Source organism: Ylistrum balloti, unplaced genomic scaffold, assembly GCF_031769215.1.
Source record: "Ylistrum balloti isolate Yb309-2 unplaced genomic scaffold, AGI_CSIRO_Ybal_v1 Utg370826, whole genome shotgun sequence".
NCBI classification, from domain to species: Eukaryota; Metazoa; Mollusca; class Bivalvia; order Pectinida; family Pectinidae; genus Ylistrum; species Ylistrum balloti.
The window spans coordinates 99,250-112,654 of NW_026782477.1; the positions used below are offsets into that span (position 1 = coordinate 99,250).

The 13,405-nt window shown below is 36.5% G+C and overlaps 1 pseudogene; it reads left to right on the forward strand.

Annotated features, from left to right (window-relative positions):
* The first annotated feature begins 601 nt into the window (after positions 1 to 601).
* LOC132558795 (probable flavin-containing monoamine oxidase A) lies at positions 602 to 10,968 on the forward strand (annotated as a pseudogene).
* Positions 10,969 to 13,405: the final 2,437 nt, after the last annotated feature.

Below are 13,405 nucleotides of genomic sequence, written 5' to 3' on the forward strand. Positions count from 1 at the left end.
GTTAAGTAAGATTAACCTTGACGATACATTCGTTCCGGTGATGACGTCATACCCATCACATCATACAAACACTCAACAAACTAAATACACGGCTTCATGGATAGATCAGGCTTCCTTCAGTTATCGGCGATACCTGAAGAGAAAATTTAAAAACAGCAGATTTTTCTACCCCGAATCTAAAAAATGTAGTAGGAAAGATACTGTCTAGTATATGTCCCAGCGCTGCTATTCCGCAATCCGTTTCCCTTGAATGTAGGTAAACAAACAAATAAGAGTTATCTCCCTTCCAACAGTAAACGATGTCAAAGATAGCGCTTCAGATTTCTTGTCTGAAATCTTTTCGGGTACACTGTGCAAATCGGCAAATCACTGGTTCATTTGTGAGTGCAGGTGCTTGTGAGAAATACTTATCAGTAGAATGTTACCAAACAAGACAGGACATCTAACTGAACTGTGTCTATTCGCGGTCTGACGGCTCCAAATCAGCTTATTCCGGGTGTGTCAATCACTGGTAGGCGTGATTAAAAATTGAAAAGCGGAGTACGGATTTATCACTGATTTGACTATTCCGATCTAATACACCGGATTGTGATACTTAAATATGTGTGATGCGGGGTGTAGTGAGCGACACGTGGATGTGATCATTATTGGGGCAGGTTTATCAGGAATGTCCGCCGCTTACCAAATCCACAAAACCAACCCAGAATTTAACCTCTGTGTACTTGAAGCCAAAGGTAAACAACTACAGGCACGTCTTATGTGACAAATATAGTTTCCGCAGATGTAGAGATACATAAGCACAACCAATAAAATATCAACATATAAAAATAAATAAACAAAATAAGATAGGAAATGTGATGAATCAATATAAGGTATCGGATAAATTTGGAGGGAGAATCATAATATCTGAGATCAAGCTGATAGGTTTTAATATCATTAATATGAGAAATTGATTAAAGAACAGACTAATTTACTCGTCTATATTGTATATATATATAGGTTTCTACAATACATCCATATGAGATTTAGGTAACGAGCCTCAGAATTGTACCGAGTTAATTAGCTTATAATTCAGACAGAGTGGGTGGCCGAACATTGACATTACCTCTGAAGTCTAGAAATGGAACGACGGAAGAGTTTGATCTTGGCGGCCATTGGGTTGGAAGGTAGGTGTCTGTATTGACTTTTAATAGTAAAACATAAACACATTACAGGTTCACTGCTACATGCCTCGTTCTGTTTTTATGCGTAATTCTTTTCATTTGTAACGTAATTTGTTAAATATTTCATCAATCTATAATTTGAATCATTCTATGAAAATATCAATTTAAGTAGGCAATAAACTTCAAATTGTTGGCGAATAAAAAACAAAAATGCTTCTACCAAGATCTCATGCGAAACACAGTTACAGTATAGGGAGGGGTTAGTATCTACCTTGTAGTAGTATGGACAGTTACAGTATAGGGAGGGGTAAGTTTCTACCTTGTTGTATTATGGACAGTTACAGTATAGGGAGGGGTTAGTTTCTACCTTGTAGTATTACGGACAGTTACAGTATAGGGAGGGGTTAGTTTCTACCTTGTAGTATTACGGACAGTTACAGTATAGGGAGGGGTTAGTTTCTACCTTGTAGTAGTACGGACAGTTACGGTATAGGGAGGGGTTAGTTTCTACAATGTTGTATTACGGACAGTTACAGTATAGGGAGGGTTTAGTTTCTACCATGTAGTATTACGGACAGTTACAGTATAGGGAGTGGTTAGTTTCTACCTTGTAGTATTACGGACAGTTACAGTATAGGGAGGGGTTAGTTTCTACCTTGTAGTATTAAAGACAGTTACAGTATAGGGAGGGGTTAGTTTCTATCTTGTAGTATTACGGACAGTTACAGTATAGGGAGGGGTTAGTTTCTACCTTGTAGTATTATAAACAGTTACAGTATAGGGAGGGGTTAGTTTCTACCTTGTAGTATTACGGACAGTTACAGTATAGGGAGGGGTTAGTTTCTACCTTGTAGTATTACGGACAGTTACAGTATAGGGAGGGGTTAGTTTATACCATGTAATAATACGGACAGTTACAGTATAGGGAGGGGTTAGTTTCTACCTTGTACTATTATAGACAGTTACAGTATAGGGAGGGGTTAGTTTCTACCTTGTAGTATTACGGACAGTTACAGTATAGGGAGGGGTTAGTTTCTACCTTGTAGTATTACGGACAGTTACAGTATAGGGAGGGGTTAGTTTCTACCTTGTAGTATTACGGACAGTTACAGTATAGGGAGGGGTTAGTTTCTAAATGTTGTATTACGGACAGTTACAGTATAGGGAGGGGTTAGTTTCTACCTTGTAGTATTACGGACAGTTACAGTATAGGGAGGGGTTAGTTTATACCATGTAGTATTACGGACAGTTACAGTATAGGGAGGGGTTAGTTTCTACAATGTTGTATTACGGACAGTTACAGTATAGGGAGGGTTTAGTTTCTACCATGTAGTATTACGGACAGTTACAGTATAGGGAGGGGTTAGTTTATACCATGTAGTATTACGGACAGTTACAGTATAGGGAGGGGTTAGTTTCTACCTTGTAGTATTACGGACAGTTACAGTATAGGGAGGGGTTAGTTTATACCATGTAGTATTACGGACAGTTACAGTATAGGGAGGGGTTAGTTTCTACCTTGTAGTATTACGGACAGTTACAGTATAGGGAGGGGTTAGTTTCTACCTTGTAGTATTACGGACAGTTACAGTATAGGGAGGGTTTAGTTTCTACCATTTTGTATTACGGACAGTTACAGTATAGGGAGGGGTTAGTTTCTACCTTGTAGTATTACGGACAGTTACAGTATAGGGAGGGGTTAGTTTCTACCTTGTACTATTATAGACAGTTACAGTATAGGGAGGGGTTAGTTTCTACCTTGTAGTATTACGGACAGTTACAGTATAGGGAGGGGTTAGTTTCTACCATTTTGTATTACGGACAGTTACAGTATAGGGAGGGGTTAGTTTCTACCTTGTACTATTATAGACAGTTACAGTATAGGGAGGGGTTAGTTTCTACAATGTTGTATTACGGACAGTTACAGTATAGGGAGGGTTTAGTTTCTACCATGTAGTATTACGGACAGTTACAGTATAGGGAGTGGTTAGTTTATACCATGTAGTATTACGGACAGTTACAGTATAGGGAGGGGTTAGTTTCTACCTTGTAGTAGTACGGACAGTTACAGTATAGGGAGGGGTTAGTTTATACCATGTAGTATTACGGACAGTTACAGTATAGGGAGGGGTTAGTTTCTACCTTGTAGTATTACGGACAGTTACAGTATAGGGAGGGGTTAGTTTCTACCTTGTAGTATTACGGACAGTTACAGTATAGGGAGGGGTTAGTTTCTACAATGTTGTATTACGGACAGTTACAGTATAGGGAGGGGTTAGTTTCTACCATGTAGTATTACGGACAGTTACAGTATAGGGAGGGGTTAGTTTATACCATGTAGTAATACGGACAGTTGCAGTATAGGGAGGGGTTAGTTTCTACCTTGTAGTATTACGGACAGTTACAGTATAGGGAGGGGTTAGTTTATACCATGTAGTATTACGGACAGTTACAGTATAGGGAGGGGTTAGTTTCTACCTTGTAGTATTACGGACAGTTACAGTATAGGGAGGGGTTAGTTTCTACCTTGTAGTATTACGGACAGTTACAGTATAGGGAGGGGTTAGTTTCTACAATGTTGTATTATAGACAGTTACAGTATAGGGAGGGGTTAGTTTCTAAATGTTGTATTACGGACAGTTACAGTATAGGGAGGGGTTAGTTTCTACCTTGTAGTATTATAGACAGTTACAGTATAGGGAGGGGTTAGTTTCTACCTTGTAGTATTATAGACAGTTACAGTATAGGGAGGGGTTAGTTTCTACCTTGTAGTATTATAGACAGTTACAGTATAGGGAGGGGTTAGTTTCTACCTTGTAGTATTACGGACAGTTACAGTATAGGGAGGGGTTAGTTTCTACCTTGTAGTATTATAGACAGTTACAGTATAGGGAGGGGTTAGTTTCTACCTTGTAGTATGGAGGGAGGGGTTAGTTTCTACCTTGTAGTATTATAGACAGTTGCAGTATAGGGAGGGGTTAGTTTCTACCTTGTAGTATGGAGGGAGGGGTTAGTTTCTACCTTGTAGTATTATAGACAGTTGCAGTATAGGGAGGGGTTAGTTTCTACAATGTTGTATTACGGACAGTTACAGTATAGGGAGGGGTTGTAATAATTTGGTTGATAAGCCGTTCAAATGAACAAGTGGAAACAGCTTACCTCCTTTGATATCAATTTTTTTAAACGTTAAATGATAAGATACAAAACATCATACCACCGCTGTTTCCTCATTCCTAGACCACAGAAGGCGATCATGACACTGTTGGACGAGCTTGGCTTGGAGACATATCCACAGAGAACTGAGGGCATTTACCTCCTCCAGGTGGGCGGAAACAAAGTGACGTCATATAGAGACACACCCTCCCTACCTGTCATGTCCCAGCTGGACCTCAAGTTGTTTATGGATAAGGTGAGTTGATTTTTACTGGCAAAGTGAAGTAGGTAGCAGCATATGGACTCGTGTAAAGTGCGGAATAATGAAAAACACCCTGTCACTGCTGGGATTCGAACTAGTGACCCTTCGGTCTCTAATCGGACAATCTACCGCCCGACTAAAGGTAACTCCCCACTAGTTAAATCTCTAGTAAGGCGACCTGTACTCTCAACTGCTACACTCAAATCAGATTCCAATTCGAATTTGGTAAAACGAGACAAGCAAGTTTGTGTAGAAAACTTCAACATAACCTATGGTACTCTCATTAATACCCTTACCTTTCATTTGTACAAGAGAACCTTTGTCAGACAAAAATGCTGGTGGAATAAAACTTTGGATATAGGCAAGCAGAGGCAATAAGAACAGGTTCAAATACAACACAGTAAGTTATATGTTTTTAATCTGTCATCAGATAGAGAAATTCAGGAAGACGGTCGATCCCGCCCACCCTTACCAGTGTCCTAAAGGCGTGGAATGGGACAACATGGACCTGGAGACATTTTTTCAACGTCATTTGTGGACAAAAGGTAAGCTTGTGTCAAGCCTGAAAGCACGATGAAATGTTTTACCTATACAGAAACATACAGGGTTTTTGTTTTTGTTTGTTTTTGTTGTTGTTGTCTTCTACCTTTTATACCATGCTTTATAAGAATGACTGCAAATTAAAAGTGACTCTGTCTTCCCTCGTCATAAATTAGTCCCTTTGTTAAAACTTAATCTATAACATTACTTATTCCCGGTACTTGAAGTACGTCTTTTTCCGTTTCCGCCGATGATTGGTATCTATGATTTAATCCTCGATAATACCACGAAACAGAGTCAACAGAAACGGTTTACAGTGTTTTGTGAAACATCGCAATTTCGCATAAATTTTTAACTCTTCGGTCCAGAAATGTTTTTTTTATAATTAGACCGAATTTTTAAAACAATTTAACGAATTTTTCGCTTCGGAGTTTATCTAACGGTGACCTTAAACACCATAGGTTGGAGATGCAGGAGTGTTGTTATCCAGAAATGGAATATTCGCAACAGGGAACTTAAAATCTGACATGAAGACTGTAGAAATTATTCACTAACCAAGAGTACATTAACAAAGACTTTGATACCTATCCCACTGATAACATCGACAACTCGTAAATATTTTACCCTTTCATTTAAACTGATTATATTGATAATGCCATAGGAGAACGCTTGGTCAGTAAATTTAGCTTCAAGCGTGAACCCGTTAAACATGCTTAAGAAAACCACACAGAACACTTTGGAGTTTTGCGTTTTAAACAATACTTAATTTTGATGAGTTTGATAGTTCAAAGGTCAAGACGAGCATTTCCGTTTTTCACGTGCTTTCCCTTTTGATTCCAGCGGCGAAGGAATATATGCGTGTAATGATTAGGAGTATCACTTCCATGGAACCTTCTCAGCAGTCAGTATTGTCACTTTTGATGTCGGTGGCCGGATCTGGTGGTATGGAACCGATGCTTGAAGTCACAGAGGACGCGGCACAAGGGTTAAAGGTCAAGGTAAGTAGGTCACGGCATAAGGATTGAAAAAGTGTCAGGGTCCTATTTCAGATCTCGTAATTTTTTGGATGAAGTTTGCTAAATCTTGATGTCTTACTGTTTGTACTGACTTTTGTTGTGTTATCTTTGGTCTGTAAAGTCGATATCCAAGCTTCGAAGGACAAATAACCTCATTAATTTAACCTTGTAAAAATGTCAAGGACACTATCGGCTCATCTATGTCCGTCTTTACTTACAACGTAAACAACAATGACAACTTCCCACCAAGCTGAACAAAGTGAGGATTTTTATTTCCCATTGTTGAATTTTTTGTTCAGATCCACGATTTATACAATTTTTTTGAGTTAACATAAGAGAACCTAAACCCGAGGGGAGATTATTATACAAGCAAACACAACTTTTGTCGAGTGTTTCTAACTAAATGATCTTCCCCTGAGTGTTGAGATTTCCCGCACCATCAACAGGGCGCATTTCTCTTACATTTCCGACCACCTTACATATGTAGTGATGATATTTCAGTTCTTAAGTCTTTTAATGTAGATATATCACATTTATTTTCAGGGTGGTACTCAGCAGATTTCAAAAATACTGGCAGAAAAAGTAGGACAAGCCAATATTCTACTAAACCATCTAGTGGAGAAGATTGTCCAGGTCCGAACTGTTACATTAATACCATATAGTCGGTGATTCTCACGGGGCAACATTATTGCGATTTGCTAATCAAACTGAAAAAAAATGTATTTAACGAATGGAAATTTTGAGATCTGGATGAAAATGATATCGACTGTCTTCTCATTTCAACTATTCAGTCATTGCGGTTATATTTATGTAACCCGAAACAGCGAAAATATGAACCCCGCGAAACTAATCTGATATACTGTATCTCCTTATATACTAAACATAAGGAGCTACACAAGGTTCTCGTTACACACTTTGTAGATAAATTCAGAAGTATCAACAGTATCACACCTGTAGCTGATATTGGTATAGAGATCATTACTCGTACGCCTAGAAAAAACCATCACAACATAATCATAATCCAAACTTAAATTCATTAAAACTAGGACAAAGGAGACTCGTGAATCAGTAACAGGAGAATACGACCAGGTGTTCCGAAAATGTAAGCATCTTCTGCTTCATCGACGACACCCGCCATGTAAATCTTGGTCAATCAAAGTAAATAATGTCACGTTCTCAAATGAGAACAAGATGTACAACAACGGAACCAACAGGCAAACTAACGAGCATCAAACATGTCCAGCTTCGTATTTCACCAATGCATCATTTGAAACACCGTGTAATAATTTCGTCTTCCAGTTGAGAAAATCTTGAACGAAAATCGTTACATTGGGAACAGATCTTTGAAAAACAAATCAAATATGATATGTTAACACCATCGGCAGACGGTTTGTGTGTAATGTTGTGTTCTCGTGAAAAGTACAGAAATGTTCCATGGTTCAAAATTAAGGCTATAACTGACGAGTCCTAGAAGGAAGAAATAGCTGTATGATGCAGTTTAATTCACTTGTGTGCTTTTTGTGCTACCTTCTGAAAGCATAGATACAAAAAGATACTAGAATTAATCTTACACGCGTGATAATACCAATAGACAATTCGCGCTTATTTTTCAGGACGACAGCCATGTGACTGTCACATGCCAAAATGGACTACAGGTGACAGGTCAGCGACTCATTTAAGCCACGCCCCCTCCAGCTAAAGGTGAGTGTAAACACGAAAGGACGTACAGCATGTTCATTGCTGCGAGTTAAGATTCATACATAAATTCAATACATAAGACATTACGAGATTATGTTGTGTTAGAACTTAGATTTAAATTAATTCCCTTTTAATTACCTATTTTATATATATAATATATAATTGCAATAAATCAAACGTTTTTGTTAAACGTCTTCAAAAAATATGGGAGGAGTTTTTACAGTTCGTGATGCACATTTGTCTTCTACAGAGTGAGAATGTCACCGTTCGAGTGACATTTACTAAAATAGGAATAACGAAAGTTTACTTCTTAAAAACACGCTAAAATCTACTGCATTATTAATAACATATTGTTGATAAGTACAGAGATCATTGGATGTCTAGGGTATGTTTTGATATTGATGGACTACCACGAATCGCTGTCGAATTATTTTTTTCCTTTTAAATGAAGTTTGGTTTTATTTGTTTATGTGTTTCCTTCGTTCTAGACAAAATTACTTTTGAACCCTCACTTCCGATTGAAAGAAGAGAAGTACACAAGCGATATGTATTTGGAGATTACATCAAAACCATTGTGACTTACGAAGAGGTATAATATAAACTTTATTTATTTTACAGCAATTATATTAATCTCTCTTTTTGGCCCGGATGTAAGCGGTAAGGGTCTTATTGTGGGAGGATACTGAAGTATCCGGGGAAAACCTAAGTGGTCGGGCAGGTCCGTTCCGGGAATCGAACCCCGGACGGCTATCTGACCACCCTTACCAAGAGGTAATGTGTTCTCTGCAGCAGATGATGAGACCAAATCAACCGATTTCAAGCCTGCTGTCTCTTTAAGAGGTGTGTTTAAAATTAGCTGAAATTCCCTATCTCTTCGTTGGGAGCGTGTTCGAAACTGATTAAAACCCTGATGTCACTGTAAGAGGCGTGCCCTAACTCTGACGTCTCTGTAAGGTGAGTGTCCTAACTCTGACGTCTCTGTAAGGTGAGTGTCCTAACTCTGACGTCTCTGTAAGGTGATTGTCCTAACTCTGACGTCTCTGTAAGGTGAGTGTCCTAACTCTGACGTCTCTGTAAGGTGAGTGTCCTAACTCTGACGTCTCTGTAAGGTGATTGTCCTAACTCTGACGTCTCTGTAAGGTGATTGTCCTAACTCTGACGTCTCTGTAAGGTGATTGTCCTATATTGATTGAAATCATTGTATCTGTTTCTATCAAGGGATGGTATTAACTGGATTCAATATTTAATATTTATAAATTGTTATAATAATCCAGGTAATGTAAGAGTATTTTAGATAAAGAGCCTTAGTCTATCGCATTGAACCTTATATATCTTTATCGCTCTATAAAGGCGTTTTGGGCCAAGAAGGGGTTGAATGGCGAGATAGAGACAAATGGTGGACCTAGTCACGTGACCGGATGTGATAATGGACCTATAACGACAGTATTGGATGCAACGTCACATACAGGGAGTCCTGCACTGGTTGTGTTCATAGCCGGGACACAAGCTCGCCAATGGGGAAAACAACAGGTCATTCTCCAAATACAAATATACATCGTGTGTATCTATGTTCCTGACAAATATCATCTGTCAATGACGTCACTTATTGCAGGTCACTGTATTCGAACATTTAAAATCTTTTTTTTTATTCAACGAAAAAGATAAGGTAATATTAAAGAGTTCAGCTTGATTGACAATGTACATTGATAAGATAATACACTTTTTTAATACTTTGAAGTTAAATGATCACATGGGCCCAAAATGTCAACACTACAGGTGTCACATTGAATTTGAATTTACACCACATCCTGTATGTAATACGAATCTTCACATAGCAAATGTCATTTTGATGATATGAACATATATTCTCCAAATATGGCAGTGGAAGTCCAAAATGTATTTCAAAGTGTGTTCAATGGTGCAACAGTTTGAGTTTTACAGTGAAGATATAGTGATCATGATGATATATCCAATCGGGTTTGGACCTAAAATAATATCTGTATTAACAGAGGATAACTATGTTTGCGATGGTGTTTAACCATACGTCAGGTAGTGTTTAACCTTGCATCAGATAGTGGCTAACCATACATCAGATAGTGTTTAACCATACGTCAGGTAGTGTTTAACCATACATCAAATAGTGGCTAACCATACATCAGATGGTGTTTAACCATACGCCAGGTAGTGTTTAACCATACGCCAGGTAGTGTTTAACCATACATCAGATATTGTGACACTACTTAGCTACGTATTGCATATATCGTATCATATTTAGATTCTAAAACTTATTTTGGTTGTGTTTTAGGAGGACGTTAGACGGAATGCTGTTCTGCAATCTCTCTCTAATTACTTTGGACAGGAAGCATTGTCTCCCCTTGATTACTGTGAGAAAAATTGGGGCGAGGAAGAATTTATAGGTGGCGCGCTAGCATCCATAGGCCCAGGAGGCATACAATATTTTGAAGAAGGATTGAGAGGCCATTTTAAACGGTAAATACTGAAGGAAATATTGTAGGTTTGATTTCCGTCGATTCTTTAAATACTTCAAGGCTGTAGACAGTGAACAATTTCGTAGCTAATGTATTGTTTTGGCCCATAACATGGAAGTTCAGGACAAATGTTACTTACAAAATGTTACTTACAAAATGTTACTTACAAAATGTTGATTTCGAATATATAAACAACTCTTATACAACAGCATGTACGTTTTTACTTTTTCATTGGATTTTTAAAAATTTCTATTTCGTCTTTATTCAGACCATTCCTGTTATTGCAATCCCATTGTAAAGTTTATTGTAATATTTCTGACACAATAGTCGATTTCTTTTTTTAACACACATTTTCTAAAACTCATAAAGATGTTTATCAAGATCTTTTCATGGGTAATTATTATTTCTAGACTATCAGTGTGTCTCCAGTTATTCGTTATGTTTCAGTATTTCTGATACTACATACATATATTTAGAAAATTATCAACATTGGTCTGAGTATTGTATGTTGATTTTGTTCGGTTGCCAGTGTCCACTTCGCCGGGACGGAGACAGCTGTAGAATGGGATGGAAACATGAGCGGTGCTGTAGAGGCAGGAACACGGGCAGCTAACGAGGTGTTAAATTTCTTACAGTCAGGTCAATAGTGAAAAGTAATTTCCTTTTTATTTGTATAATTTATTTTTTAAGAATGGAAAAATGTCTCCAAAAAGAGGGTGATTCGCTCATTAATTAATCTGTTCTATTTTTATACTAACAAATGTTAAAATGTATTGTTAATAAATGTTAAAACTTATGTTAAACCATTAAATTTCGTGGGGATTTATATTCTGTGATTTAATTGGTCCACAATCCACGTACAGAGATGTATGCATATGTCAACAAGCAGATGAAATTAGTAGAAGTAGCTATGATTATGAGTGTCCACGAAATAGTGTTTTCGTTTTGAAAAAAAAAAAACCGCGCAAACGTGAACCTCACGAAAATATGTGATTGTACAGTATATAAAGAACATCATTATGATTAAGGGTCAATAATCACGTGTGTTAGACTGAGATTAAGTATTTACGATTATTTCTTGTTAGTTACTATCGATTTAACATCAAGTTTTAATTTAGGCCGAAAAGGATTTGTTTTATTCCAACAAAAAATTTCTGTGATCGTTGGGATCAATTCTCATTAAAATGGTATTTGCTCATATTATCTCTGTTGTCTCATGGTTAATGGAATATTGATTAAGACCATCTCTGTTGTCTCATGGTTAATGAAATATTGATTGAGACAATCTCTGTTGTCTCATGGTTAATGAAATATTAATTGAGACAATATCTGTTGTCTCATGGTTAATGAAATATTGATTGAGACAATATCTGTTGTCTCATGGTTAATGAAATATTGATTGAGACAATCTCTGTTGTCTCATGGTTAATGGAATATTGATTAAGACCATCTCTGTTGTCTCATGGTTAATGAAATATTGATTGAGACAATCTCTGTTGTCTCATGGTTAATGGAATATTAATTGAGACAATATCTGTTGTCTCATGGTTAATGAAATATTGATTGAGACAATGTCTGTTGTCTCATGGTTAATGAAATATTGATTGAGACAATCTCTGTTGTCTCATGGTTAATGGAATATTTATTGAGACAATATCTGTTGTCTCATGGTTAATGAAATATTGATTGAGACAATATCTGTTGTCTCATGGTTAATGGAATATTGATTGAGACAATCGTTGTTATTTGATGGTTGATAAAATATTGATTGAGACAATCTCTGTTGTCTCAGGGTTAATGGAATATTGATTGAGACAATCGTTGTTGTCTCATGGTTAATGAAATATTGATTGAGACAATCTCTGTTGTCTCATGGTTAATAAAATATTGATTGAGACAATCGTTGTTATTTGATGGTTGATAAAATATTGATTGAGACAATCTCTGTTGTCTCAGGGTTAATAAAATATTGATTGAGACAATGTCTGTTGTCTCATGGTTAATGAAATATTGATTGGGACAATCTCTGTTGTCTGATGGTTAATAAAATATTGATTGAGACAATCGTTGTTATTTTATGGTTAATAAAATATTGATTGAGACAATCGTTGTTGTCTCATGGTTAATAAAATATTGATTGAGACAATCGTTGTTGTCTCATGGTTAATGAAATATTGATTGAGACAATCTCTGTTGTCTGATGGTTAATGAAATATTGATTGAGACAATATCTGTTGTCTAAGGGTTAATAAAATATTGATTGAGACAATCGTTGTTATTTTATGGTTAATAAAATATTGATTGAGACAATCTCTGTTGTCTCAGGGTTAATAAAATATTGATTGAGACAATGTCTGTTGTCTCATGGTTAATAAAATATTGATTGAGACAATCTCTGTTGTCTCAGGGTTAATAAAATATTGATTGAGACAATGTCTGTTGTCTCATGGTTAATGAAATATTGATTGAGACAATCTCTGTTGTCTGATGGTTAATAAAATATTGATTGAGACAATCGTTGTTATTTTATGGTTAATAAAATATTGATTGAGACAATCGTTGTTGTCTCAGGGTTAATAAAATATTGATTGAGACAATCGTTGTTGTCTCATGGTTAATGAAATATTGATTGAGACAATCTCTGTTGTCTGATGGTTAATGAAATATTGATTGAGACAATATCTGTTGTCTAAGGGTTAATAAAATATTGATTGAGACAATCGTTGTTTTTTTATGGTTAATAAAATATTGATTGAGACAATCGTTGTTATTTTATGGTTAATAAAATATTGACTGAGACAATCTCTGTTGTCTCATGGTTAATAAAATATTGATTGAGACAATCTCTGTTGTCTCAGGGTTAATGGAATATTGATTGAGACAATATCTGTTGTCTCATGGTTAATGGAATATTGATTGAGACAATCGTTGTTTTTTGATGGTTGATAAAATATTGATTGAGACAATCGTTGTTATTTTATGGTTAATAAAATATTGACTGAGACAATCTCTGTTGTCTCATGGTTAATAAAATATTGATTGAGACAATCTCTGTTGTCTCATGGTTAATAAAATATTGATTGA